General features: G+C 34.8%; 1 protein-coding gene across 31 annotated transcripts in view; it reads left to right on the forward strand.

Annotated features, from left to right (window-relative positions):
- NRXN1 (neurexin 1) overlaps positions 1-6,168 on the forward strand; it is a 1,140,616-nt gene that overhangs the window by 168,048 nt on the left and 966,400 nt on the right. The window lies entirely within an intron of this gene.

The raw sequence follows: 6,168 nt of genomic DNA on the forward strand, positions 1-6,168 counted from the left end.
CCTTAAGTTCTGATGGGGAAAAAAAACGACAGAAATGAATTAAAATGAAATTTGAACACTTCCATAAGAATGAAATTAAAAGATTATTACTATGGATGTGTGGAGGGAAATAACTTAGCCTATCAAAAGTTTTAAAATATTTTAACCAGGGACAAACACATTTCCTTTGGCCAATAAAAGCGTCATATTTGTTTTATATCAGTCTCACATATGTTCCTCAGGATTCATTCACTACACTAATATCTGGTGATAATGGGGAATTAGCTTAATTGTCTCCTCATAAGAAGATAAAAATGCAATGTTTGTCTCTTCTACCATGTTACTACTTGAAAATACGAAAGTGAACAGTAGGCAAATGTTGAGATAGCTGGCAATTTTTGGATATATATCAGCTGCTGTGATAAACTGGCATATTTTATCTCATCACAATTGTAGATGCTTATCTATAATAAGTATGTGAAAAGAAGATTTTGAAAGAAATGGAGAAGTCCTAAGCAAATACTGGTATATATCAAAACAAACAAAGAAACAAACAAACAAACAAAAAGGCAAATAACCTTATTTTGCACCAGGCACTGAGCTTCACCGATTTGTTTTCCTCAGGTTTAGTACAGTGAGTGAAAAATTGTAGAGATTCTAAAAGCATTTGTTGGATTTAATTACACTTTAGTTGTAAAGCATATATTAAATATTTGATATAGTCCCCATCACTAAACCACAGTATTTATTGTGACTTCCTGGGTGGCATTTTTTATTATGATAATAGTGTTACAGACCTTTGGAAATGCTTTAAGAAACAAACAAAACAAAATCCTTTGCCAAATTTTCACTAATGAGAAAAACTTCATTTTTAGTTTTAGTCTAGGCTGGGTTTCATATTCACCAAAAGGGTGATATATCTCGCTGTACATTTCAACAGTTTTGACTGTGGGATTTTTATTGGAGTTTATGCCTTCCCGTCTAATAATTACAGTTATTTGTTAGGTTTAGGATAGGGTGAGAGGATAGATTCTAGTTCTGCTCTGTTCCTGGAAATACACACATGACAGACTACACCTTAGGAGTCAGTCTTACATCAGACAAAGGCGTAAATAAACCTTACATAATTATGTGGTTCCTTCCACTCGCCAGGCCTTCTGCTTAGAATTTGAATTCTTTGGGGCACATGGTTTGGCTGTGTCTAATTGTGATATATGTTGCTAATTTCAGGGGAGGAAGGGTCTGTCACCGTTTCTACTTGGAGCTGTCAGTGAAAAGTGCTACGAATATGAGACAAGATTTGATTTAAGTAGAAAAATTCACTGTAGCATTATATGCTTCCGCTACCCAATAGCTTAATTTGACTATCTGCTAATTCAGAATTATAATTCTTGGGGCTTTTGTGTGTAGCTATCAAGCTGTTGGTTCCTTTGGTTCTCTGCTTACCTCTACGAAAATCCCATAGGAAGAATGTGATTGGGGGCAGGATAAAAGAATCACAATTGAGCAACTTACATTTAAGACCTAATATAATTGATAGGCATGACATAGGAATCTTGTTTCCCAAGAACAAATTTGCAAACCATAAAAAGGAGAGCCTTGGAGGAAAGATGCTGAGTTTTAATATAAAAGATTTGATTATGCAGAGGTAATAACAATAACAACAACAACAGTTGTTAACATTTACCGAGGAACTATCATATGATAAGCATGTGTCAGCTCTTTATAGGAATTATCTCATTATTAGAGAGATTATATTGATAGAACCTGGGGACAACTTAGTTTTATTTAATTTAAATTTTAATATAGTCATGCCAAGAAAATCTGTTCCACTTAACAAGAAATCAATTGTAAAATGTGATCTACTCTTAAAACAATAACAAAGGGAATTATGAAAGTCTGTCTCAAGGAAGGGCCAGATATTACTAGAGGATTTTCTTTTAAACAAAACAGAACGAAACTGTTGGATGCAGAATGTGCTAGTATTAAAAAAAAAATGCATTCATTAACCTAAAATACCAGTTCTTTTTGGTATGGACAGCGGATAAGGTTTTTTTTTTTTGTTTTTTTAACATTTTATATTTGTGGTCCTAACAGTATCAATCTCTACATCCACCCATTTGATAACTTTCTACAGACGTATGCATTTTTAAGATGCATTTGACAGGACATTCCTTAGTGCACACAAATTCCCACTTCTCAACATATTGTAGTATTTGAAAGTGTAAAGGATTTTCATTCTGCTTAGTGGCCTGAAAACAAAAATGCTAGTGATGTATTAATGGTAGGTGTGGCCATTCCTGGGAAGGAAAGGCCCCACAGGGAACTGAATGAAATTCAACTTATTTTCATTAATCGTATTAAGCATTTTTTTTCCCTTTCATTATCATCCTCTTGTGGAAGTAAGAAGACCGTCTCTTGCTAGACAAAATAAAAGGGAATAAAATGCTTATTGCTTTTATTACCACCATTTCATTTGGAGGGGGGTGTGTAACATTTCTTTTAGAATCCAATTATACCACATTTTATTTAAAAAAAATATTCTCAATGCAATATCCTAAAACAGTAAGATGTTTGCAAAACTAACGTAGAGGAAGAGAATCCGCCAGTTTCCACTTTCTCCCTGTGTACCACCTGGTGCCTCCTCTATAAGATGGGAACGGAAAATACCCCTTTTGCCGAGTGGTTGTGAGAATTAACTGTAACGTGTACAAATCATCTGACATGCAATTAATATATGTGTGCATTTTGATATTCAATTTAAACCATTTAATGTTCTGTCCTAGGAAAAATTAACTAAAATTAACTATTTCTTAGACGTTTCATAGAAATGTTGGATCAATGAAAGTCAGAAATGAGGATGACATCTGAGATAAGACAAGAGACTTATTCTTTGCAGAACAGTTGATACCGCAATGTAAAACAGACTTTGCTAATGATGTTGGTTGTGTTTATTTTTAACTAACTTAAAAGATAGCTGATAAGCACATATAATGTGCCAGAATACTATGTTGGGGCCTGGAAAACCATAGGAAGCAGATGGTTTGCCTTCAGAAAGCTTTATTATAAATTGAATTAAGGAATGTTTTAATCAGTTTACACAATAGTTTAGTGGTTACCAGAGGGTAAGGGGGGGAGGGGCTGGTAGATGAGGGTAAATGAGATCAAATATATGGTGATAGGATGAGAAGTGACTCTGGATGGTGAACACACGATGTGATATATAGATGATGTATTTTAGAATTGTACACCTGAAACCTATGTAATTTTACTAACCAGTGTCACCCCAATCAACTTTAATTTAAAAAAAAATCAGGCCACAAACCAATAGGGTGGGCTGGAATCAAGGCTGGTGCCATAATTAATAGTTTATTTCATTTGATAGAACCTGAAGCCACTGTCTCCCTGGAGGCACTTGCCGGGTCAGCATTGTTTCTAACCGAGCATCATAAATCTCCAGTGAAAATCTTTGGCTATAAATAAGGAACAACTCTGTGGGGTTTTTCTTCTGTATACAATATAGAATTTCTGAAATAATTAATAATGATCTAACAGCTGCAGTCTGGGTATTTTGGAAAAGTACTCAGTCCTTTGCAATTTATTAAGCAATGTGTATATAATGCCAGAAATGTTCTAAAATACAGATATCGCTGAGAATTTCTGCAAGCTCTCTAAAGTGGGGCTTATGGTAATTCAGAGCTTAAAACCCCCATTTCAAAAATAACTCAGAGCCTACGTATTCTGCTCCCCAAAGCTGCCCAAATTATCAGACCTGAAATACGTTCAATTATAATCAACTTGGATGCTTTATACTTTTAATCCATTCATAGAAATAGTATTATTAGATACTACTAATAATATATTGAAAGAAATGGTTATAAATCATAACCAGTTTATGATTATGAAGAAATACCTATGCATAATGAATTAGCAATTACCTTAAAACACATGGATTCTGTTCTACCACAGGGATTTTGGACACAAGGCTTTTTTCCTTTTTCTTTGCTGTTGTTTTTCTGATACTCTGGGGATACTGATTTTATTTAACAACAGTTTATATAGTGTTGTGAATGTGCCAATCATTATTCTTAGTCCTCTACCAATGTTATCACATTTGATCCTTATGACAGCCTTAAGAGTTAGATATTACTATTATCCTCATCATAGAGATAAGGAAACTGAGGCACAGACAGCACAGTTTGACCAAGGCCACAAAGCTAGTGAGTGGTGGAGCTGGAATTCTAAGCCAAGTGAGCAGGCTCCTGTCTCTGAGGCTGACTACATCCAGCATCCCCTTAGCACTAGATCTTAACACTCTGGAGGTTACACTGGAAATGAAGCGTGGTCACCTCTAACGTCTTAAAAAGCTTCTGATAGTATATTCTCTAGCCCTATGGCAACAGAGGCTTAAAGTAGAGATTGGCAGGGACTCCTATTAGAAGTCAGAGTGGGAAGAGCAGGCAATTGTCAACGGTATCAGCAACGAGAGTATATTTCTTTTCTCTCCTGTTCGTTGTAATTGTTTTTTCTTTTTTTTTCTTGAACACTGGCCTAGAGGAAAGACCCAGCTCCTAAGTATGGCATAACCCCAGCCCCAACACTCTCTGCTTTGTCCCTTATGTTCCAACAATACTCTATTATTCTGCTAGTTTTACAGCACCAATAAAGCATCCCTCAGACCCCAAATGCTCAGTACCACTAGCCCGTTTCCCACCCCCCATCCTCGCATCAGAAATCTCTTGGCAACTACTCCTGGCTCCTCAACCCTCAGCTGAAACATTTATATCTTCATGTCACCAGACGGATGGATGGACTTTCCTCTGTGTGTGCATGATACTGTGTACAATCGCCATTACTGCATATTGCATTTTAGGTAATATTTTGGTTTCGTGTCTCTCTCCCCCACTAAATGGTAAGTTCCTTGAGGATAATGACTCTTCCTTAAGGAAAAGACTCACATTGTAAAGAAGATGTGAAAAATACCATACAGAACAGCTCACATAGGCCACACACATACACATGTACAGGAACAAAGCCATAGAGCTTTTCAAAAAGAGTATATTCTTAATGTGTGGAATGTAGTGAGTGTTTAATATATTTGGATCAATGGATGAATAAAGGCATTGGATGTGACATCTCTGCTTAAACTGAGGAAAGTCTTATACCTGGAAATCCTTCTATACCAGAATTTGAAGCTCCCCAATGTTTTTAAAGATTCTGTATGTGTTAAGAGTTTTTCCTTTTTCCCAATACTCTGCAGCAAAAATGTTTAAAGTCAGTTTAAGTAAATGTAGAATTAGACATGATATTATATCAGAGATGTCTTTAAGTATATCTAGATTTAACAATGTGACATATGCCTGCATATTTCTCTTAACTGAAGTAATGATTACTTCATTCACTCAAGCATACTTTATTGTTCATATTTATAAAGTTCTGCTTGAAGGGATACCACACAGTTTCAGAACTTTAAATCTAAGCCTGGTAAGCTCATTTTAGAGCCTACTTGTCTGAATAAATTGAAACATATTAAAAATGATAAATCATTTAAGTCAGTTTATTAGAGGAGAGTATTTTTTTAACTTTTTGCTTTGTAAAATTTCAATCATAAGATTAAGGCATTTCAAATGATAAATTGATAAATATATAAGTAAAGTCAGAAAAGGAGAACATCCATGCTTAGAAATAAAACTGAGCATATATAACTGCAGTAAATTCAATAGATTTCTATCTTACATTGTTTCAGAATAATTAGAAAATAAAAGATTTAATCAACAGGCTTGTATAATTTAATAGGGATTTATCCTATATACTGCTGATAAATGTTTAATTTTAAGAATTGTATTTTTCAATAAGCTATAGTAACACTGCATTTACAGTGCATATATGCAGAGAATGCACTTTAAAATCTTACAGTGTCTGAAAAAATTATCATTAACACATCATTCAAAAATAGATTGACTTTATTCACAGCAATGTACTAACTTCTGGTGATGATACACAGAAATCGAAGACATAGGTCCTACCTGCAGACAGCTTGCAATATCAGTGACTAAATGAAATATGCCAGATATAGAGTACATATGGCTCTGTACAAAATGAGTGAAAAGTGGGGTGCATCGTTTTGAAGGTCAAACAAAGGAGAAAACATCTTTTAAATTCCAAGTAGGGGTCGACCGAATGGCTCAG

The sequence above is a fragment of the Hipposideros armiger genome, unplaced genomic scaffold (assembly GCF_001890085.2).
Source record: "Hipposideros armiger isolate ML-2016 unplaced genomic scaffold, ASM189008v1 scaffold_435, whole genome shotgun sequence".
Classification (NCBI taxonomy): Eukaryota; Metazoa; Chordata; class Mammalia; order Chiroptera; family Hipposideridae; genus Hipposideros; species Hipposideros armiger.